This window comes from Cydia splendana, chromosome 12, assembly GCF_910591565.1.
Source record: "Cydia splendana chromosome 12, ilCydSple1.2, whole genome shotgun sequence".
NCBI lineage: Eukaryota > Metazoa > Arthropoda > Insecta > Lepidoptera > Tortricidae > Cydia > Cydia splendana.
This window is the reverse complement of record NC_085971.1, coordinates 5899383-5924662: the sequence shown is the minus strand read 5'-3', so window position 1 is coordinate 5924662 and position 25280 is coordinate 5899383. Positions and strand designations below refer to the sequence as shown.

The window sequence follows — 25280 nt, the reverse complement described above, 5'->3', positions numbered from 1 at the left end:
AAATTGTTGTTATTAAGCACTTAGACTACTTAGATATAGAAGCAGCTTCAGCCCTTATGTCGTGTCAAAATTGACCTCAATTAAATAACAAAACAAACATTTCTTAGAGTCTTGATCATAATAAGTACTTACTTACATCAGGAAAGTGTACTTTCATAAATCACTGGAATTATAGCTACCTCTAATACTACTCTTGGTATTGGTATAGTACATTGTGCAACGAGGGGAGTAAGCGAGATTTTGTAAACGAGTCGGGGACTCGAGTTTACAATATGCTTACCCCCGGAGTTACATACAATGTTTTACATCACACTTGCGAAGAAAAAACTAAATTTTAAGCGGGATCATTCTTAAATACGGTGACATTTCAAACATTCGTCCGCCATATTGTCTTGTTTTGGCAGGTTTGGATTCGAAGGCACAGACCCACTCGGATTCAGCCATAATCGAAAATTGTGTAAAAATTAATTTAAACGGCTATTAAATAAATCAAATTAAATATTTTTAAACATACACATAAAAAATAATTTATAAACGTCAGTATTTTCAATGTAAAACTCATTTAAAACTACTTTTTTCGTATGAATTAGTGACATAATTAAAAAAAAAGTCATAACTCACTCGTGAGTTATAGCTTTTTTTTTTCAGAATCTGTAACTCCCGCGGGAACAATATAGGCCTTTGTCCGTCAGTACACCTGCATGAAATAAGATCTTTTTCGAGCAAGTGTGATGAAAACGTAATTTCTTTACTACCACTTCGTTGAATTTATCGAATGTAGTGAAGATATTGTTTTTTTTATTAAGATATGCAGTAATATAAGTAAAACTCTCATATTCAAAATGAAAATCTGTTACCGATTCATTCCTAACCTCCTTTCCCGCCGTAGTCTTGCAAATGGCTTAGTTATGAATTCGAACAATTAGTGGTTCACCAGTGCGTGTCTTTGCCGGGGCTAAAAGCATTGACCCATCTCTATACACTCATAACTCAATATACCTATCGCGTTCGTTCTGCTTTGGTGCTTCTACAATTTTCCTATGCAATTTCAGTTTTTTTTTACAACCAATTTGCAGGTTGGGTGGTTTGAATATGGCATTATGAGATAACATTAAAAACAGCAGTTTAATAGCTTAGCGTGCATTTTGATCGGAGGTCACAAGTTTGAATACGATATGTCTCACGATATGAACGGTTTCCCACGGCGTCTTTTGAGGAAATTGTGCTTCAATCATGTGATAATAATCACTAAAATATAAACTAACACTAATTAGTAATTAATAACTGCTTCCTATTTTATGTCTATTTTAAATGAAGTAGAACACACAGAACACAGAGTGAAAAAATTACTGTGTTGGGTTGGGTCTGTTCTGTTGGGGTTTTTTCCACTTTTAAAATTTATTCTAAACTTAAAGCATCGTTCGCAGACGTTTCTGCTTGTTAAAAATTAAAAGTAGAACACTTCCGGTTTACTAACCGGAAGTGTTCTAAGACATATTCTACTAAATATCTCTTAGCATTATCAGAAACAAAATTTTCTTATAAACGAGTTACCTTAGTTTAGTAGCTACCCTAGGCAACGCTGAATCGAAGCTACTATATGCTCAAAAATGTAAACTTGTGTGGTTTAACGTGGATGACGGAATTGCCCTAGAAACTGGCATATACGTATACAAATATCTATTTCCTTAACCACTACCACGTTTGGTTTTACCACGACGCGTGTGGCAATTTTCCTACACGCCATCACTTCACCATTCTCAAATCCCTCAATCACGTCACGTCAGTTTCGGAACCGTCTATAACAGACGGAGGGCGGTAAATGTGATCGTGATGAGGGTTCTATTTATTTTCAGACACATATGGTTCGTATGAAGAACTTTAAATTTATGCATGTAGTTTGATGTTGTCAACAAAACACGCTATTTTATTTCAACATTACAAGATTTCGGTTGTAGAAATTTCAACTTGACTTGTGATGTGGCAATTTTTCTAAATGTGATGCAATCATTTTCTTGAATCCCTTTATCGCGTCTAATTCAAAATGACAATAACAGACAGTGGGCGGCAAAAGTCGTAGGAGTGTCCCATATCTTTTTACAAACATACGGTTCATATGAAGTATTTTTATACTGTATAGTTTGTGTAGTTTGATGCTCTTATCCGATGAAACAGAAAGTACATATGTTATCTTTTTAAATGTAAACACCTGATTTCAGTAACATGAAGCCGTTGTTGAGTTTTATCACTGTCTCTTCTTGTATCGTATAACAATTTTCCTGCCGCAATTCCCCTCCCTTTATCGTAGGTTTCAAAATGTCAATAACAGACAAACGGTAAAATTGTAAGAAGGGTTCCATTTCTTTTTATATATATACGAGTATGTTTAGTTTGAAGAAATTTTCATTTAAATGCATGTAGTAATGTAGTTTGATGTTCTTACCCCTTGAAAAGTTAAAAGATATGCTTTCAAATTTAATCACCGGTTGGATCTCAGTAACGTGAAACTGTTGATTTTACCGCCATATTGTAACTGAGCTGAAAATACCCGCTATATGTAGTTAAACGGATTCAGTGTTCGAAATAGCTGCCATATATCATTTTCGTAAGTAGAACATCAAAGGATTTAGTTGTATCGGTATGCGACTAAGTGACTTGGTATAATTAACGTACTGCTACTAGTGACTAATAATAATAAGGACTGGTGATCTTCACACAAGTTTATTCCTTATATTTGTTTGTAGATGGTGTCACATTGCGAGCGACCATGTATTGCTAGTTCGCACTACCAATTTTTAGGCGCTTTGATCTCGGTAGTTCAAATAATAGTTCACGGAGACCAAAGCGCTCTATAAAATGTTTGGGTCTGAGACCTCATTTACCATAGCCGCCATGCCAATGGTGAGCATCGCGTCCTTGTTTGGACTTTTGGATATTGACAGCATTTATTATTGAGTGATCTATGATCGCTATGCTGATTGAAATACGAAACTTGTCGGTTTGAAAGTTACAAATATTAAGTTAGTTTCTAAATAAAGAAGACGTAACTTCGAGGCGGGAATTCGATCTGATGACAGCTTTATTTCGCTGTATCGGACTTTAATGACGGTTCCGTAATTCCTTTGAAATGTACTCGCTCGTAATATCTTGAGCTATTAAGAGAAAGGCAAAAATTTCATTGTCTATTCTTCACTATTTATAATTAGTCTTATTTTTAATATACAACATTTCTTGCAGCAAGTTACGTTCATTATAATAATGAATAACCGTTAATTCATCATTAATTTACAGTGAATTAAATTATGTAATTTATTAGGCGTTCAAGTTTAATCGAAATTGAAAGTAGGTACACTATATTGTTTCGCCAAGAGAATAATTAGGCAATTACTTTCACTCGTAAACAAATCTTAAGACATGAGTCAGATCTATGATAAATCAACCACGTTGTACTTCCAAGTAAATAAACATAGACATGTATTTATGTAGATCACTCAAAGGCAATCAGGCTCTATTAGTGATGGGCAGTTCTCGAGAAGTTTCGGAAACAAGAGATTATCGCAAGAAGCTTCTCGAGAAATTTCTCTCGGAAGGAAATTTCCGAGAAAGTACTTTAAATATAATAAAAATTAGATTATTTGTTTTTTGTATGTGTTGATATTAGTAATTTATAGGTATTCGCAATACATTTTGGTGCTTCTAAAACCTTTAAAGGCAAAATTCTCTTCGTCCTCGAGAAATTTCCGAGAATTTCTTGAAAATGTTCTCCGGAGAACTTTCTCGGGTTCATTCAGTACCGTTTAAATGGTAAATAGTTAATAAATAAAACACATTTTTGTTAAACAGGTAATTCGCAACTCGTGTCGATTTAAAACATTCCCTTCGGTCGTGTTTTAATTATTTATCAGCACTCGTTGCAAATTTTCTAATTTTGCACTTCGTACTACTTTTGTATCGTAATATACTATTATGTATTAGCTACTGGAAAAACACATTAAAGGTTACCTCATTAAATGTATTCCCTGTAATATGGGCTCATCCGAAACACTCCACATTGATTAATCACTTCAGGTTCTTTCTTTCCTAATTCGTGTTTTACTTCAACCGGACTTTTTTCGCAAATTATCATATGCCGTACCAAATCTTGTGATATTTTTGCATCTATACACTGCATCATAAAATGAACACACGTCTTTGATACAACCATCGTCCGACAAAGTTCTAAAGTACCTACTCAAACAGTTTACCTTTTTAATTTTAATTTATTAACACGTTTGATTTGTCACAACCGTCCACTTTCTTAGCATTGATGACACTGATAGAAAAAAGCATTTGTACCCTTCCCTATTCAAAAATTACCTAGAGAAAAAAAAATCACAAGCAATTAAAACAATGGAATATTATTGGCGATAAGCGTTATGTACAGGGTATAGGAAAGTTTGGCGGCTTTCTTTTGTTTTATAAACTAGGTACCTGAGATAGTTCATGACATGACCATGATTCTCTGCCAAATATTTCAAATCTGTTTTATTAAATATTTACCGTTCATTTAATTATTGAGTAGAAATTAGTCATTTTGTATTAACTCCATAATATTATATTTTATTGCAGTTTGTCAAAACAGATTTCAAGTTCTTTAATATGAAACATTTTTTGTTTTATTATTGCACAACTAGCTTCTGCCCGCGACTTCGTCTGCGTGATGATGATGATGATGATTGATAAAAACTATCCTTTCTCAGGGCCCAATCTATCTCCATACCATGTCCAAATCGGTCCAGTTGTTTAAGCGTGAAGAGGTAACAGACAGACACAATTTCGCATTTATGTATAATAATATCGGTATGGATTGGCTGTTTTACATGAACGCCAAATGTAGTCGAGAACAATTTCAAGAAATTTCTCGGGAACAAAATTAAATTATCACTTAGAACGTTCATTTCATTTGGCAGAAACCAACTTATCAAGCCAACAGCTGTATATAACATAAATCCAGACTATTTGAGCTTCTAAACAATAATACTCGAAATAACCAGTATTTTTTTCTTAAATATTCAATCGGGAAATTTTCTCCTGGAAAGCTTCTATGGAGAACGTTCCCGAGAAATTTCTAGAAAACTTCTCGAGAACAAAGAGAAGTTGGCCTTTAGTATCGCCTAATTGGTTCGAATACCTTACGCATATTAATCACTAACAGTTATAAATTAAAAAAATATGAAATTTGATATTGTTTTGATTATACAGTGGAACCTGGATAATTGCAATTTCAAGGGACCGGCCATTTTTTGTCAATTAACCAGGTTTTTCATTTAAGCAGGTCGTGTCAATTAACGAGGTTCACAAAATCGTTGTGTCAATTATAGAGGTTTTCATTAATAGAGGTTGCGTTCTGACAAATTTCTTTTATGGAGGTGCAAATAACCATTGAAAGTAGATTTACACGCTTACGTTCTGGGTTTCTGGTCTATATATAGCTTCTGTCTATACTTGCACTTTTACACTACATGAATTACTACTTTATTTTCTTATTAATCATTTGGGTTTAAAAATTCCCTTGAATTGTAGAAGAAAGTTTTATTGGAATGTAAAAAGCATACTTTGTTTTTGATTTAATTGAAACTATTTCACCTACTACAGGCTGTGATAGATACCCAATAAATAAATTGAATTCTGGATGAAGATATAAATAAAATGATCATTGCTATTAAAATATTGTTTCTGCTGTCTACAACTACATTATTTCAATTACAGAGGTAATAAGTAAGACTCGTTTCAATAATAGAGGTAAAAAGAAGAGCAAAAATAACGGATTTTTTTAGCACAGTGTCAATTATAGAGGTCTTAGTTGCGACGTGGTCAATTACAGAGGCAAAATTACGAAAAGCCCTAAAATCTAAATTGCAATTATAGAGGTTCCAAAATTTCAATTATAGAGGCCTTTTGGTCTCAAGGGACCGGGACCGGACTTTTGGTTGCAATTATTGAGGTTTTCCATTTATCCAGGTGCCAATTAACCAGGTTTCACTGTATGTACATTCTCAGAAATTTCCGTCCAAGAGAAATTTCTCGAGAATCGCTGAGAATTTCCAGGGGAAGGAATTCTTAAGAACGAGAAATTTCTCGCCGGCACATCACTAGGCTCTATGTACAGAACTCATTCCATAGAATTATGAAATATTTTTGACTTTGAATGAATTGAATTGGTTTTAATACTTAACCCAAACGATTGTTTATGTATATTTTCTAATGATGTATGACCATGGTCGAATTTTATGTGATACCAGACACTAACTGAATAGATGAATCATATCTAATTATGAGAATCGGTTACGTCCACGTTTTGTCCCCACTATCTTAATTCCAGCCCATTTGGGCTTTCGATTTTCATATAAGTCGCGGCATAGGGCATTGACACATAATTATATACCTTATAACTTTTCCTTGTCACAATGAATACTCGTATGTAAACCGCTGGGTGAAGTAATATAATATATCACTGCGACGTACAAAGTAGAATTTAAACGAGTCGGCTTGCATAGTCAACGGCAGAGATACCTGACGCCCCCAACCCCCAACCCCATCCATTAATTTCCATGTATGGTTCAGATTCAGACGTCGGCAGCTGCCTGCGACGTCTAGTCGAATATATATCTGTGTATAAATAAGCTAACTTTCAAGTGTGAACATTCATAATGACAGCAACGGAAATAGTGACAGCTATAAAACAAGTGACATACAACGGTACCTTGATAAAACACCATAAAGACGTAATGGTCTTCGTTGTTTAACGTACTAACAGAAACACTATTTCTGACCATCGTTGGACCTTATGCCTTTGGAATAAGGCATACGAACTGTCAATTAACAGCTCGGTACTTGGACTTGGACGATGGTACGGTGACCTCAGCGAAGTGGCTGTTAACGGCGTTAACCGAACCGAACTGAACGAGCTATTTTATCTGTCTTTAAAACTTTTCATATTCAGTCAATAAACTCGTCATTTATTTTTAGTCGGTCATAATTTAACACGTTGTGTGGCAATGGCTATCCAAAGTGTTTTCACTGTGTTTGGGCTCTTAAGTTTTTCGTTCCTTAACGTCTTCATAGCATTGCTTCTATTTTTATCGTTAACAGTTGTGGGAGAAGCACTTATGGCTAAACAAATCTGAACTTCCTAATATTAAATTTAAATGTATTGTGTATAAATTTAAATAGGTAATTAAAAACTCATTTATTATACAGGTTGGCCGAAAAATAAGTGCATACTGAGCATCTTTTACTATGGGACCAACCTCGAAATCGCGAAATAAATATTTATCCTCCCATAGAATTGGTTTGCATATCAGTATTGAAGTGTCTATGTCCATTTTCGATGCATTTATGCAGCGAATTAGCAGTGAAAAGATTTACATACATACTTTTGTATTTATAACTTTGATTTTCAGAATGATCCTAAACCAGCTAACATAACGGGCAATAGCAGCAGGCTATACTACGAGCTACGGTGTGAGCCTCTCACATCGATCCCGTCGAGGCAATCTTTATGGACGTTATGACTCATAAAATTACCCACTACTGTTATTATGCCATAATGAAACCCTACTTTTGTGTATTTGCTTCTGCATTCGTACTAATTACTTGTTTTTGTTCACAGGTACGAATGTAAACCTGACGTTTCTCGGTAAGAATGTTTTACAACACGTTCGGTTCGACGCGAACGCGTTTGCGATATTTGATAAGTAGATCGAAATACACTTTTTCCGAAACATCAAAGAGTCCGCGGGGCATATTACGAATAGCGCAAGTTACAAAGTGATACATGCCGAAAAAGACTACACTGCTTTTCTAGCTGTATTGATTAAAAAGAGACGAGAAGTGTTTCGAGAGCAACCAAAATTTACGCTATACCTTTCAAGCTAGTTTGCTAGCGAATATTACAATTAATGTACATCGACTGGACTGGTGGTCGAGAAATATGATAAGCCAGTGTTTGATGTAGATGTAGTATGTAATGAGAATCAGCAACTTCCGCGAACACTAACTCCAATGTCTTGCTGTAGTTCTCAAAACAACAAGCACAGTCGGTGGCAAAATCTTCACAAAGCGAATTATTCAAAAGATCTATATTTCTATAATACCTATACGTTGGAGACCGACTGTGTGCAGTGCACGTCTATATAATTTTGAACATATTGGCTTTGCAGCTTTTTCTGTAGTTAACTAATAATCATGTGAATATTAACAATGGCCGTACCAGAAGCATTAGTGCTCCACTAATGAACAAACTGTGACCTATAATTACCCTCCTATCACTGACACAGTTCGTCGTACCGATTTCTTGCCATCAGGTCGACGATCCACGGTCAATAAATGCGTCACGCAAGGGTTCCCATGTCTAAATGTTAAGTCAGCTTTCATGTGATTACAATAAACTGGCCCTGCCCGCAAAAAGTACCGCATTATAGGTCTTTGACTTTGCTGTAGACGTGTTGCTTCGAGGTGTAATAAATTAGCGATACAACGAAAAGGTCATGTTAGTACCTATATCGTTAATACTGGTTATAACTATTAGTGCAGTAATGCAGACTGTACCAGTATTACTAAACTTCTTACAACCGACACGTACCGGACTAAATCGCAGCTGTAGGTAATTTTTAGGAGGATGGCACGTTGACTGTAATTTTTCTACACAATTTGGTACTGGAATTGGATGCAGTCTATTTGAATCCCATATTCACACCATTTAATAGTTAGAAAGCTTTGTGTACATTTTCCCTGCAAATGTTCAAGACAAATTAATAGGTTCTTACATTGCTTAGACAAAATCGCTGCAACCGGTTGCTACCGAAGCAGGTAGGTTATTTATTGAGAACAGAGAACATAATTGTTGTATTGAATCACCATTAGCAATCGTTCGTCCCTTATTGCCACTCAAAAGAGAAACGGTTCATCAGTAATTTATTGTCGTTTATTATAGCGCCAAATTTTGCAGCATTTTCTTCCTAAAGGTGCAATTTCTTTCCGCTTTTAAGAACAAAAGCGCTCTTGTTTTCATACGTGAACGTTGAATAGCCGAAGTCTAATAATGTAACAACAATAACTCCTATCAGAAACGTCTCTATAGAAACAGTTTGAAGGACGGTGGCAAAACAGCGTGAGTTGAGTGCCCATGTAATATTAGCCACAATACATCTTTATTACTCGTGCCACACTAAGGGCCAGCTTTCGATTGTTGTTGGTCAAAAGAATTGCTGCTTTTGTATGGAGTTTCGAGGGTTCGCTATTACATAGGGTTTAATTCGCGTTTGGCCGACGTGTTATTTGTGTATGTCTAAATTAAAAGCGCGCTTTTGCTTACATCTGGAAATGTAATTTGTTTTAAAGAAGTGACAATAAACCGCCTTCAGTATCGTTTACTTAAGTTAGTCACAAATTGTTTCTACTTATGGGACAAATTGCAACAAGTAGATAACCAAAAATGATAAATAAAATACATAAAATCGTGCAGGTCTTATTTTAAAAAGTAGGCAACCTATATAATGTACGTAATATTAAAAGGTCTGCAGCTCCGCATATTTTTTAATCTGCTTTGTCTTTTGGGTAGACATTCATTAAACATAAAAGCTGTTTTTAATTTTAATGTTCAATGAATACTTGCTTTCTTGTAACATAATAATAGTACATTGTGCAACGTGGGGCGTAAGTTGAATATTGCAAACGAGAGTAAGTTAAATCGCGACGGCTTGCCGGAGCGATTTATAGACTCGAGTTTGCAATATTATTACGCCCCGAGTAACACACAATGTTTTTCATCACACTTGCGATACAAAAATTTAGTATAAAGACAAAAAACTGTTAATTATGGCACTAGAAAATTCATAACTCCCTAGGGAGAACGCTTTTTCTATAACTCCCGCTAAACGTGCGTGCAATTCCACATTTACTGAGCGAGTGTGATGAAAATAACATTATTGTGTTTTATTTAAACTTCATAACGTCACACAGTGTCGCCCTAGCAAACTTGACAAGTTGACAGCTCCCTGCAGCGGTGCCGATTTAATTGCAGTTATTATGCAACCGTCTAGGTCGAGAGCTAAGCCCGCGAACCACCCTTCGCACAGATTCTCACGTTCGTCTTTGCCTAGTGAAACCAGACTCCGACCGTGATTGGTAGGAAAACACAATTGGCCAATTTTGCTACCCAGAGGCGATTTTAAAATGTAAACGCTCCTGAGAGCCTCTCTTCAAGTTCAGACTTTATGGCAAAAGTTAAGATTTACGAGTGTTATTAAATTTTGCCGTATAATATCCGAGGGATATTTATCTTCTTAATTAAAACCACCGTTCTATCTGTGATTAATAAGCCTCTTTTTTGGGTACTTATATCCATGTAATGTTTTCCACAAAAGCCGTTCTAAGAGCGCCATTGTGTTTCGCCATTTGCGGTCTCTGATGACGATAAGCGCTTGAAAGTTGTCTAAACACAACCTTCATAAAGTAAATTGCATTTGCGTTGAAAGTACCTGGCAATTCTTCCTCTACAGTAAAACATCTAGACGATACGTGGGTATTTCAAAGAATTTTCTTTTGATTCCTGTTGTGGTTTCTTATTTCATTCATTTCCGGTAGCGTAAGACATATTATTTTGGTGAATTTCGATTCATACGAAGTTTCACAAACAAGTAAAACCAACAGATTTAAATCTATGGTCAGTCTTTTGCCATATATTTCGATGAAATTGCTTTTAGATTAACTCGTCCAATGAATTCGCAAGTGCAGCCTAATTTATCGAAATTCAGACGCATCAGTTATTTTCCCGGCGGACCGGCGCTTGATCCGGATACTGTTGCGAGAGCCATTCCGCCCTCGTGAAAGCCCAATGGGACTCATTTGACGGAAATCGAGATGCGAGGTACACACGACTGACCCAGATTACGGCACTACACTGAATTCCCCCCGTGTACTAAAAATAAATAACGCTTTTTTCATCCCCTTCAATAAAAAATGCTTTGTCAGTTTTCCGACTGTCACTTCCAATCGTACTACTCTATGATGCAAAGAAATGGCGGTTTATTTTCACAGACCATTATATCGGTTTTCTATTTCTTACTTTGCCATTTTATTTCTTTCCATTGTCTTAACCAGCTAGGTTGCCATTGCTATACCTAGTTCAATTGAAGCAACACCTGCCGCTTGGAATTTTCAAGCGAAAACCGTTCGGATATGAAGAATGCCACTTTAATCGAGTTACCTTTTATTGGCAATCTTAAAACTGGCTCTTACTAGTTTTCGAGATTCCTTCGTTAATTAGCCATAATTTCTTTGACTCCATTCCGCGTTTTTAACTTTAAAATTATTGTTATTAACTACGTTTGAACCTGTTACACTCCTTTTATTTATGAACTCGTTTTTGGAGAGATTCTAATCGTATTTATTATATTCGTATGCAATTAATATAATTTCTCGGCTCGTTAAACTGTCATCATCAATTGTAATTCCTTTCCGGTTAGCTATGGCTCATCCCACTTTCTTGTTTATAAACATACTATTTTTGGAAGTAAAGGAGCGACGAGAGTCTAATTTGCAACGTTCCCAAACAATTAGAAGCCATAGGTTATATTTCGTAATACAGATTTCAAGTTCGTGTCTCCGATTTCGTCCGACAAGGGACAATAGCATCATTACATGTGGGATAAAGTTAGAACGTTACAAACCTTTAGGGCGAACATCTGGCGGCAAATAGCTCTGTAAATTCGAAGCTTATTTTGTTTCACTGTATCTTTAGTATGGTTGGACACAATTTAACAATCGAAATGTTTACAGGATGAGTAATAACGCCTCCATTTTGATCAGTAATAATTAGCTAATGAGATCATGCCGATTTGAGACCTACTTAATCATATATTTTCTTGTTAGTTCATTGTCATGTTTCTAAATACTCATTCAGAGTATAAATATTTACGAAAACATCTGAATGATATGTTTATATAAAATATGCAGGTGGTTTTCACTTGTTACAAATGTAAATATCTACGTGAAAGGAAATTGTTACGAGTATTAGCTTAGCTCATACTTAAGCATATCAACATTTTATAGTTACGTTATATCTGGGATTGATTATATTATATACGAATCAATTTACTAATGTTTTGACATATATTGGCAATCTTAGGAAAACGGCAATTCTATAGATAATGTCTTATTTATCAATCGGGTATCCAAAAAAGGTTCGTAATGACGTGCCCTAATTCGATTCGCAATGAATCCTTCCCCGGTGATTATTATTATTAATAAGACTTTCCTCGTCGAGTGATCCAACGAACCGTTTCTATCGCGACATTGTTTTATATGAACGGGTTGGGCTAAAAATACGTCTGCAATACAGTCACAAGTTCATGGACCCTGCGATTTATCGAGTGCCGCTCCGTCTAGCGCCGCAAGTGCTTTCGTCTGAGCTGAGGCAAGTTTTAAGAACCTCAATCTTCCTATTAGTTCAACCTCATAAAACAGCAAAAACGGTAATCAAGCACAGACTAAGTAGGTGAACAGTATCTTTCTGTTTTACATCCCTACCTTAACTATCCGTATCCATCCCTATATTGTGGAACTTAACAAATCTCGCGTGTAATAGCCAAATCCTTTCTCCTGTGCCAACGAAGTTCGGTGCTCGGAAGGCTATAAACGTCTCTCAGCCTCTCAGCCACATTCCCGTTCCCCTGTCAAGCAAAAAGGTAATATTGCGTAAAGGGGAAGTGGCGAATACGTGAAATTAATAAATACCGAGTCGCGAACAAAACCAACGCGACACTGTGAGCCTTTGACGACGCAAAATGCTTCCCTCCGCCCGCTCGCGATGCGTTTCCTCTCTCCGTTTCCCGGCCGCAACCCTGCATTTTTAAAATTCATTTGCTGGAAAACAAAGTGTTATTTTAACGGCACTTCAAGCTAATTGTAAAGAGTTTAACAATTCTCGTAATTCCTTTTTTAATTTTAAATACATTAAAATTTTCTCTTGAAACTTTTTACTGTTTCACTTTTAAAAATCAGCAGCTGCGAAGCGTCTCAATGGTTATTTGATTTGGTAGAAATATCGGATATCGGACGGCGGCTGCACTGACTTCTCATATTAAACATTCCTTGAAAGTGAGCGAAAGAATCTCAAAGATTGTAAACGAGTAGTTATTTGCAGTGATTCCAGATGCTCCTTTTGCGCGGAGGAAAGGAAATGTTCTGAATAGTGTATTTTACTCTGCATTTATTAAAGCTCGGATTAGAAAACTCGGGACATAATTCCGCAACGCAGACAGCTTAAAAGCTCTAACAGAGAAAGCTACTACAAGAATTTTGGTGCACGAACATTCAGTTTAGACAATACAATCGCCTTTGTTTTCGAAATCTACTCTCGAATAATCGATGTTCGTTTTGCTCAGGCAGCTGTTGCCTAATTAGATTCGGCTCACCTGTTTGATTAATTCTCTCAAAGGTTCTTAGGGTCTAGGATCGAAACGGCTAAAGAACTTTACGCTGAGAGGCTATCGTTGGCAACTGGCTCCCGTTGCGTCGTCTGTGTAATTGAGCGTATGATACGTGCAGGGTTGCCCGGCTGCACCCAGTGTCCAGCTGTTATTCTCATTTGCCGATCGACCGCTAGCGCCTTCAGTCACTAGTAAGTATGACCTTCTATTACGGATACTGAATTGGGATCCAGAGTTCATTGATACTGGTTCGCAAGAGTCGATTGATAAGCTATGGGAAGAGGGATGTCCAGTCTATGGCAACGGTCTTATAGGGCTGCTGCCATATGCACGATAATTGATTTAAAACCTGAAAAACCTGTCGTAAAACCAATTTGGATTACCTTTCAATGGAACTGCAATCATTGCTTTTACAGTTTTTACAACTACGCCGATGCAGTTACCAAGGAATCCGTTGCAAGTGCAGCTTTTTTACAATACACATGTCTGCAGCTGCAGATTTAAGATTAGCAACAGCAACCACAGGAATGCCATATTAAAAACATTTGAGAGCCTATTCCAATGGAATACGTTAGTAATTAGTTTTCGAACACCTGTCAGTGATAGCCCTAAGTTGGCTCGCATTGTCTGACAAGACCTTATATAACCACATATCATACTGCGGTAACCACAGCTGCGCATTGTCGATAGATAAAACATGCACATGTACATAGAAATTATCTGCATGTTTAGTAATACCCACCTAGGCACACGTGCAAGGCAATCACGTTTTGATACCAACCTCGCAGATTACTGGTTAAGCAACCAGAGGAAGCAATCGCCCACAAAAGTGATGAATTAACCAATAACATGCAGGAACTGAAAATATTATGGCTTGTGCGAACCCATTATTACATAGTTTACACCGTGAAGCGCGGAAGTGGCAATATGGTTGAAAGCGTGGCTATGCTTGCTATGTCACACATCGATCAGCGTCCAGGAAATATGATGGATCGTATCATACGCATTGATTCGTGATAGTAGATTCATGTTATGTAAATCAAATTTTATATGGATACTCTTTGCCTTTCACCGTGCAGTTAATACGCTCGTCTTTCAATGCTTACAGTTACTCCCCCTTGTAACGAACCGGAACATTTCATAGCCCGTTTGTATTATTACGGGGGAGAAATTGAGAGAATTATCTTGTGGACAAAAATTCAACTGCGTTGTTGGATTTATTTTGGGTTTATTCCTCTTTTAGTGGGTGGCTTCTGTCTCTGGTGACGCTGATAAAAGTGTTGCCTTAACTACGGCCGAGCGCTGCCGTTATTTCACACTTCAAAAATTCGAGACTCTCAGCCTTCCTTTGAACCTCGGTATGGTGTAATGTCTGTGTTTATTTTCGAACTTTGCTACGCCGTTTTCATTGCTTTAATTAAAACTAAAGATTTAAATAGTTTCATGATCCTTTAACTTGCATTAGTTCTCTTTCAAAATGAGTTTCTGAACGAAAGTGGTTACCCGATTTAACATGCATAACGGCTGAGACAGATTTCGATACACTTCACTGGATTTATTTTATGTACCTAAAATGATTGGCTAGACAGTATCGTTCAAGTGTAAGTTAGCAATGGTTTCTCCTTGAATAAATTTAGAAATCCCTTTGCGTTCAGAAATATTTATTCCTTTCGAGTCCTCAATGACGTTACCGAATGAGGATTACTCATCAATGATTTACATCGTGATTACGATTCCTCGAGGATGTTTAACTTTACGTATATTAAGGATCGTGCGTGCTCCGTCCCTGGCCCTTCGTTCGTGTGTATTACTCATAGCAATCAACGTGTTTTGATCACGGATATATGTTTGCTTGCAACCGATCATTACGAACTACTGCCTTCCAATTTATCCACCTGGTTTAGCAATACTCGTGATTATCATCTACAAAATCTTGATAAGTATTTTAGGTATGTTAATTTCCGATGTACAAACACAATTTGCCTCTTAAGATTTATTGTAGGCAATGTATCTTTGCAAATTTCCAGCCCGCTCTTAAACGGTGTCAACGCACTGCAAACCATTTAAATTATGGCAGTAATTTATGAACTGGACCGTAAAGTATGGGTTACGTAACTTGCAATACAGCATGTGAATTTATAGATTCCCACGGCTGACATAGACGGATATCAATAACTAAGCCATATCTTGACCGGCATTTATAAAATCTAACAGTTCTAACACGCAACCTCACTTTTCCAGTTTACATATGCAAGGGGCTCCGCATATAAAGCCAAAATAGGGCATAAAACGTTTGCTACTACCCTCACGAGCGCAACAATAGGGTGTTTTATGCTCGGAACTACGCACAAATTATGGAGCGGCGCGTTCTGGAGTGTACTCCAAATACCTTCTGTAAAACTTATTTACATATTCGCAGTAAAGTTCGCAGAGGGGAGTGGGCATTTGGAAATGGTATACCGTTAAGTCCGCGGGGATGGGTTAATGCGTATAGGGTAAACGAAATCGGATACAGAACGACGGTTTGCTATGGGTTCAAAAAGCCTTCTTAAGTAGGTAGCACCTGATTTCCAAATCAATGCAAATTTTATGTTAGATACAAAAATTTGGGTTAAGATGAGCTTCTTCAACTCGATTTAGTGCCTACGATTATCGTTGATCTATGAATACTTTACGATTATACGAGCCGATTTAACAACTGTTGAGAAAGGAGCTAGACTAGACTATAAAGTTGCGCAATCTCATCGTTAGGCGTAACATTACAGAATTATTACACTGTAATATAATAGTACAGTCATTATATCCAAAAAACCGACCCTACCCGTGAATAATTAGTTCTTGGATTTTTTTTTCGTAGGTCCCTCGGGGGGGTCACTGGGAGTGTAAATTCAAAAAGTAGGCTTTATCAGGCTCCTGCGTATATTCGAAAAATGATTTTTTCCAAAAAAACGGGTTTTCTTCAATAACTCGGCTATTTTTGATTTTACAGTAAAACCGTAAGGACAAAAATTGTAGGAAATTTGATTCTCTACAAGTTAGTCCAGTCATTATATCCAAAAAAACCGACCCTTCCCGTGAATAATCAGTTCTTGGATTTTTTTTTCGTACGTCCCTCGGGGGAATCACTGGGAGTGTAAATTCAAAAAGTAGACTGAATCAGAGTCCTGTGTATATTCGAAAAACGGTTTTTCTTGAATAACTCGGTCATTTTTGATTTTACAGTAAAACCGTGAGGACAAAAATTTTAGAAAATTTGATTCTCTACAAGTTTGGTCCTCACAATTTTTCTTCTAGGATCGATAGTTTGGAAATAAAATTTGAAAAAAGCAACTAATTCAAAATATTTTCAACATCTCGTTTATTTTCAACTTTACGACATAAATGAAGAGGACTAAACTTGTAGAGAATCAAATTCTGAACAATTTTGGTTCTCACCTTTTTCCCCCCAAAATCGATATTTTAGAAATTAAACCTGAAAAACGCGACAAATTCAAAATATTATCACTATCTCCTACGTTCCACGCTTTACGGCATAAATGAAGGGAAACAAAGTTGTAGAGAATCAAATTCTGAACAATTTTTGTTCGAACTTTTTTTGCACCAAAACGATATTTTTTGAATAGGACCTAAAAAAGCGACAAATTCGAAATATTATCATTATCTCGTTTATTTTCAACTTTACGGCATAAATGAAGAGAAACAAACTTGTAGAGAATCAAATTCTGAACAATTTTGGTTCCAACCCTGGAGATAGAGCGTAAACTCTTTTCCGCCCCACCACAGAGGTAGAGTATCAGGCACGTTTTTTTTATGACGTGGTTTCCCCTATAGGCCTAATCCAGGTATCGATACTAATAACCAAATATAATGTGAGAGTCAAGTCTCATGAATACTCGAGGAAAAAAATAAAAAAAATATATTTCAATTTATTATGGAGTTACAAAAAAAAATTAAAATCGTAACTACATGTATTCTGGTATTTTTAAGGGTTGTGGTGAATAGCAGTGCTACTTAGGTTGCCGATACAAAAAAAAACAGATATATTTCAAAAATTGTAGACATGGTCGTTAAAAATACCATTAGGGGTGTCGATTTTAATTTTTGTGTAATTCATTAATAAATTGAGTTTTTTTTTTTTATTATTTTTCCTGGAGTAGTCATGAGCAGGTCCATCTTCTGGTGCCAGCTTATCGTAAAATTTTGGGACACGTGGTATAAAAGACGCTATGACCAGCGTCTGGGGCACACTGGTGAAACAAGTCCCACTACCTGAAATGGGTAATAATTAAGTTGTAATTAATTAATGGCTAATTAATTAAGTTTAATTTCCAAAATATCGATTTTGGGGGAAAAAAGGTGGGAACCAAAATTGTTCAGAATTTGATTCTCTACAAGTTTTTTTCCCTTCATTTATGCCGTAAAGTTGAAAATAAACGAGATAATGATATTTCGAATTTGTCGCATTTTTTTAGGTCCAATTCAAAAAATATCGTTTTGGTGGAAAAAAAGTTCGAACAAAAATTGTTCAGAATTTGATTCTCTACAACTTTGTTTCCCTTCATTTATGCCTTAAAGCGTAGAACATAGGAGATAATGATAATATTTTGAATTTGTCGCGTTTTTCAGGTTTAATTTCTAAAATATCGATTTTGGGGGAAAGAAGGTGGGAACCAAAATTGTTCAGAATTTGATTCTCTACAAGTTTAGTCCTCTTCATTTATGTCGTAAAGTTGAAAATAAACGAGATGTTGAAAATATTTTGAATTTGTCGCTTTTTTCAAATTTTATTTCCAAACTATCGATCCTAGAAGAAAAATTGTGAGGAACAAACTTGTAGAGAATCAAATTTTCTAAAATTTTTGTCCTCACGGTTTTACTGTAAAATCAAAAATGACCGAGTTATTCAAGAAAAACCGTTTTTCGAATATACACAGGACCCTGATTCAGTCTACTTTTTGAATTTACACTCCCAGTGATTCCCCCGAGGGACGTACGAAAAAAAAATCCAAGAACTGATTATTCACGGGAAGGGTCGGTTTTTTGGATATAATGACTGGACTAACTTGTAGAGAATCAAATTTCCTACAATTTTTGTCCTTACGGTTTTACTGTAAAATCAAAAATGGCCGAGTTGTTGAAGAAAAACCGCTTTTTAAAAAAAAAACCGTTTTTCAAATATACGCAGGAGCCTGATTCAGCCTACTTTTTGAATTTACACTCCCAGTGACCCCCCCGAGGGACCTACGAAAAAAAAATCCAAGAACTAATTATTCACGGGTCAAAATCTATAATGACTGTACTATAACGGTTTAAATGGTGTTAAGTTAAATTGAGAAGACATTTTCGACTACGTTTACCTTCTCAATTTATCGCCGAGGCGTGTTGTTAATTCTGCAAACTGTGAAGGTCCGAATAAATAACAATTACCCACGCCATGTCTCCTAGTTGCCGGTACAAGACTTGATTTATTTTGTAGAAAATTCCTTTAGCTTGAGGCTAATACAGCGGTGATTAGAAAAACGACGTAACAACAATATGTGATGGACCGAAGGTTACTATAAGGTAAACGTACTGGTGCTCGACGCGGTCCCAGCACATGTCATCTTGAAACTTAATTCATTGTCAATAGAGGTGACAGCAAGGTGTCATCTATTGGGCATTAGCATGTCGAGCACTAGTACGTTTACCTTATTATAAGTCAGTGCAAATACGATGTTTGTTATGATTATCATTGTTAAATTTACAACTAAGTGAATTTGTGTAGAGTCGAATGTAATATGTATCACGAAAAACACCAAACAGCTTCTGTAAAAATCAAAATAAAGATATACCTACAAAAAAAATGTTAGTTAAGTTGTTAGAGCTATATACAAGCTATTCTGTAAGGGTCGATCACAAAATCAGCAATCATTGCCACTCTTTAACATTCTGCCATACTTAAGATGTATTGTATGGCAGGTTCCAATTATGTAACACAATAAACAATACATTTTATTAGTTATTATTTCTTAGTCTTCTTACGTAACCGTGGTTTCTTTAGGAATATTAAGGTCGTGGGAGATAAAAGAAATGAATAACGTTATCTCGCTGGCTGAGACAGACGTCCTCTATTCCTCTCATGTTTATGTAATTTGTTTAACCCACCTCAGGTTCCGCCAAATATTTTTTTTGGGCCCGCGCTTTTAAAATCCTAATGCGGTATTTTCACGGGATAAATTGTGTATATTGCGTAATAAGGACTTTTGGCCTTGAGTATACGGGTTCTATAGACGAATTTTCGTTGAAGCTGAAGGTTTACATTTTTAAGAAGATGTGTGTAATCTCCCATCGTACTTTAAGTTCTTTTTTTAAGAGAAAATGTGCTTGTTGATATCTACTTACGGCACATAGTGACATGCGTACGTGTCCATTGATTAAAATTAGTTGTAAAAGAAGCATCATAATAAAACACCTGTGCCGCAGGTGTAACGTATGCATCCGGCCAAAACCAGATCTTGGTCGGAAACCATAACTTCGTACCGCGTTTTAAAAACTGTAATTTTGATAATAGGCGGCGTTTATTGAGTTAATGGACTCTCTGTAGATCACCGCTCTTTCAACAAGGTGCTTTAATAATTGACTACTTATATACCTATTTGTTTGCGATAATTACTGAAGTGATAAAATAAAACAGCCCTATTTATTTCCAAGTTAAGAGTGTTGTATAAAAGTCGGTTTTTAATGTTTTTGTTTAACCATAGAATGTGACCATATAAGTATGTTATTAGATATGTACTTAAAAACAACAGAAAGAACGAACTCACGAACAGGACATACCTACTGACAAAAACACAAAATCTGTTGATAAGAATATAATACAACATGCTTTTCATCTAACCAGGAGATTGCCCAATTTTTAGTCTTCTTACCCTGGTGTTGTACCGATCTGTCAGACCATATCAATTAGTAAAGTAAACATTTATAAACATTAACCGTAACGTGGCTACTAAGTGCCTATAAATAGCACTTGCACGCCTGCTTCTACCACATTATCGTCGCCGCGAGGCACTAAAATAAATATCAGTCGTTTTCACCAAAATGCCTAATTAGTGTTGTTGGTACACTAATGAGACATTTCGGTGGAAATGCTTGCACATTTCGGTGGAGGTATATTTATTCGCTGTTAGATAGAATGTACACTGTGTACTGTATCTTTACAAGCTTATTCTCTGTAAGCATTTTTGACTTAACGTTTAAGAATTATTTTAGTTTGTAAATCTTGGAAATAAAATTTGATCTATGATCTAGTTACCTAGTTAAGCACAATAGGGTTAAACTTTAGCATATAAATGTCTTGAAAATAAATTCAATAACATTTCGTCAGGTGACAACCAAAACTCACTAATTACCATCACAAGTTCATAGCCATAGTGAACCGTATTGATAACTAAATAAAGTTCATTTTTGTTTAATTATTTTTAGGGTTCCGTACCTCAAAAGGAAAAAACGGAACCCTTATAGGATCACTCGTGCGTCTGTCTGTCTGTCCGTCTGTCACAGCCCATTTTCTCCAAAAGTACTAGACCAATTAAGTTGAAATTTGGTACACACATGTAAATTCGTGACCCACAGATGGACATCTTACGTAAACAAATGAATTTTAAACATAGAGGCCACTTTTGGGGGGTAAATGAGAAAATTAAAAAATAATGTTTTTTAAACTATATCGTGTTACATATCAAATGAAAGAGCTCATTTTGAGAATCTTAAATATATATTTTTTTTGTAATTTTCAAATAAATAGTTTACAAGTTATTTAAGAAAAAAATGACTATCCCCCGCCCCCCTTTATCTCCGAAACTACTGGGCCTAAATTTTTGAAAAAAATATACAAAATAGTTCTTTACCATGACCGGAAAACCTATTAGAAATATGCAGTCAAGCGTGAGTCGGACTAATTACTTAGTTTTTGATCCGACCCCTACGGGTTTTTTTAAAGGCAATTCACTCGCGTTTCACATATAAAAAATACATTGTTGAAAATTGGGTAATGTACGGAACCCTTGGAACGCGAGTCCGACTCGCACTTGACCGGTTTTTTGTAATTAGTGAGCTTTGGTTGTCACCTGACGATTTGGGTGCCGGATATATACTTTTGTGAACACACCACCATATCATTATACTTTTTCCCATTGACGATGCTACCGCAAAAGGATCAATATCCTTGAATTGAAGACGCAATATAATCTGAGCCCTCATTATTTTTTCGTCTATATTTCCATGGTATTTTTTTAGGTATGTGGACATCTTTCATTGGCTTTCTATTTTGTATCTGTAAGGTTAGTATTTTTTGTTGGTATTGCTGTCGATGCCCTCAAATAAAAACGAAAATAAATAAATAATAAATTTATTCTTATATGCCTTACCACGTTACCACAGAAAAAATGGAGGCTCATCGCAACATGATAGCGTCGGGTGACAAGCAAAAGTCACTAACTAACACCATTGAAATTATTGGACAATAAACCGTGTTACAAGTGTAATAAAGTGCATTGTTACTTTAATTTTTTGATAGATCGACGATAGATCGGCACTCGAAATGTTACCGTCCATCTCTAATGCTGTACCTTTATAAATATTTAAGTTACTACTCAGACAAGTCCCAATGGTATGCTTCTAGAAGACCAAAAGCCTAACTTCGGTTTTATTTTAAAGTCCTCAGAGTTCATTATCATTTGTTGCCATATAACGCACATTAGTATTTTAGTACACATTACGATGACGTTAGAGTCATAGCAACATTTGGTACTCCCTAGGGCACGAATCCACATTTTATATAATTAATTACTAAGTATTTATTTGTATGTCTACCCTGTCTATTATATGGAGTGGAGTGGAATACCCAATGGACATAATTTCAATGTTATTGGAATTAATATTGGTAGCCATGCAAATAATGTCATTATTTCATAAAAGCTCTGATAATCAGAATGTCACGTAGTTAATTTAACGTGTTTATTGGGTAGCCAGTTTCATCTACAATCATGGTGAATACAAAACGTGATCAGACATCAACCTTTTTTTTCGTCTCTATTAAATATGTTTATGACGTCACTGAGGAAATATGCTCTCTGAATTTTGACGCAAACTATGAAAACAATTACAATCTTAGGATTACCTGATTAGGCTCATACCTATGTATTATAACAAAACTGCTTGATCGACCAGCTCCAACTTAATATATCCAGATTGTATCCCGAAACTACTTTTCCAATTTTGCCTCGCAGCAATTTCGCAGATCGAGAGTTTCTTCGTATGCTTACAAATAGGTAATAAACAGTACACCGGGCACTTTATCGACGTGTCGGTTTTCCGATTTTATCTGAACAGATTTCACGAAAAAGTACGATTTTTACTGTCTTACATCACTTATTACTGCCTGTGTTTTATTAATAAAACATCTGAATCTGAATCTGACATGCAATGTCCATGAGCTAAAAGTGCAAAAAGCATAACACGAGAGTGTTTTACTCTAAATGAGACTGTTTGTAAGTGTTTAAATAACAATACTTAATAAATTTGTAAGATGCCAATAACTCAAATTGAGAGCATACGTATATCAAATAAATAAATTAAGAAATCGACCATACCTAAAAGTAAAGGGATACAACACGTCACTGCGAATGGGGTGCAGCGTCAAATTTCAGTGTGGTTAGTTCCTTTATTTTTAAGATTGCTGGAAAGTTTATATGTCTTTTGCCCTGCCACAGATTCCGGAGGATAACTAAAAGCATATTTGCGCAAACTAAACATGTAAAACTTCGTAAAGTCACACGAACTTTGAACAAGATTATTAGACCATACGTATTCCACACCCTGTCCCGAAGTCGTTTAGTAGTAAAAAACCCTGAAAGTTCCAGGCGTCTGACGCAGGCTGTTTGTCTAGTCTAGTTGGAAATGTTGGAATGAGGCAATAAATTGGAGAGGACGCTACCTCGTACCTGCTAACACTTCGCTTCTCTGCTTACCGTCTCAGACATAGATTAACTAAACTTACTCGGCGCTAAGTGACTATCGATTAAACGTTGCGCAATTGCAGAGACATCGTGTGAAGTTGGCTCACGACCTATTAAACTTTATTTAGATTAAAAATGTTCCACACTTCTAGTATATGAGAAATATGTACCATACTTTACCGTTTCCAAAGTTTATCTGTTATTTTATTTCTCATGCTCCGTATCCCAATAAAGTTTCCGTTTCTATTGTTACGGCTAACTTCTGTTTGTGTTCAATATCTGAAGAGGAAAATGTTATTTCGTTCAAAAAACAAATACACGTACCCATACCGGAGGCGGTGACATTCCCTCATGCGGTTCGTTATAAACCCTCGAATTGCCGCATGGAGGTGGAATAAAACTGGCAGAGTATTGTCCTTGGTCCTGCGAGCGTGAGCTCCTCGTATTCTCAAGGAACCAATACAACGTGACCTCGAGCTACTATCCATAATCTAAGAGCTTTCTGCAATACAATGGGTAGCATGAGTTTTTGACTCGCACGTGTTTGGAAAACAGTTGGAACGATGCTCCTGGCCCACAGACAGACGATCTTATTCATTCGGTCACGTACGTGCGTGGTGCATAGCTACGGAAACCGAGATAAATACATAGAGCAGCACGCTTGATGTGTATCTGCCCACATAACCCGTCTTCACGCCGCGTTCCTGTAACAAGCCAAACAATTAATGCATTTGCTCAAGTTACGGACAACGTTACGTCCGCGTGTAAGTAATTACATTTTGCAACACCTTATATAAAATCTCTCGACACTTATATTTATCGAGGATCTTTCTGGTGACTAAGCCTGATAGTTCTACCGCCCTGGTAAAAATCTGGTCGCAACATATGTAATACCTGGGGCAACACGAACAAACGTTAATTGTTTCTGCTAAGAATTAGAGTAATGGCTTTGTAGGGAGCGTGAAGCGTTTCGGAGTGGGCTACGCAGTGGCAGTTGGCAATGGCAGTAGGGAAGCCCTGTGGTATTGATCGTTCGCGCCCCACGCGTTATGACCATCGGCGACAGAAGGGCGCTCCCGGCTTCACGTAAACATTCCGATGCCCAACATGTGCGCTGGGGAAGGTATTTCGAAGTTGTGCGAAGGATAAGAAGCTTACACGTGATAACTTTAAATCTGTAATGTCACGTCCCACGCAGTTACCGCTAAATTTAGATGTACGTATACGATCTATATCGTCTCTCCCCAAAATTTCCAGGATTTCTGCTTATTCAAATTAGTTTTAATAATTTGTCGCAATTCATAATACTAGCAGTTATAAATGACATACTGTTACAGAAGCGAGTTGAGATAATTAAACATTACAGATGACCATGACAGCGTGAACTATGAATTGATTCATAACTTAGACAAGATTGCCGATTAAGTCGAGTCTCTTGATAACCGATTTATAGCTACGGACACCGTAGGTGAAGTGAAATTGTTAAAGTTGGCGTCGAAATTGCTCCAGTTGAATCTGGGACCGCTTTAGAACCGAACTTGATTGCGAAGCGCTGGCGAGGTAATAACCTCCGACCTGCAATCTAGGGTCTTTGCACTGAGGACCTACGTCTAATCGACGGCCCTGAACGCAGAGAAAAGTTTATCACAAGAAATACTAAACGTAATTGGCATACAAAATTGTTGCTCCTGCTCAATGAACCATAACTTAATTTGCTACAGCTATTTCCGGCCGATTTTATGGATGTGTTGTGAGAATATTTTTTGCTCTTTAAAGATAATTCAAGAGTAACTAGCTGATTGTTCGACGTATC

The 25280-nt window shown here is 36.4% G+C and overlaps 1 protein-coding gene across 4 annotated transcripts in view; it reads left to right on the top strand.

The window, feature by feature from the left end:
- The window catches only part of LOC134795374 (tyrosine-protein kinase Src64B), a 99353-nt gene that overhangs the window by 42137 nt on the left and 31936 nt on the right, over window positions 1-25280 (top strand). For 2 of the 4 annotated variants that reach the window (XM_063767206.1, XM_063767203.1), the window contains exon 2: window positions 7652-7678. The exons of the other annotated variants lie outside the window; for them this stretch is intronic. The gene's annotated coding sequence lies outside the window, so the exon portion shown is untranslated. The remainder of the gene's footprint in view (window positions 1-7651; window positions 7679-25280) is intronic. 4 annotated transcript variants of the gene reach the window in all.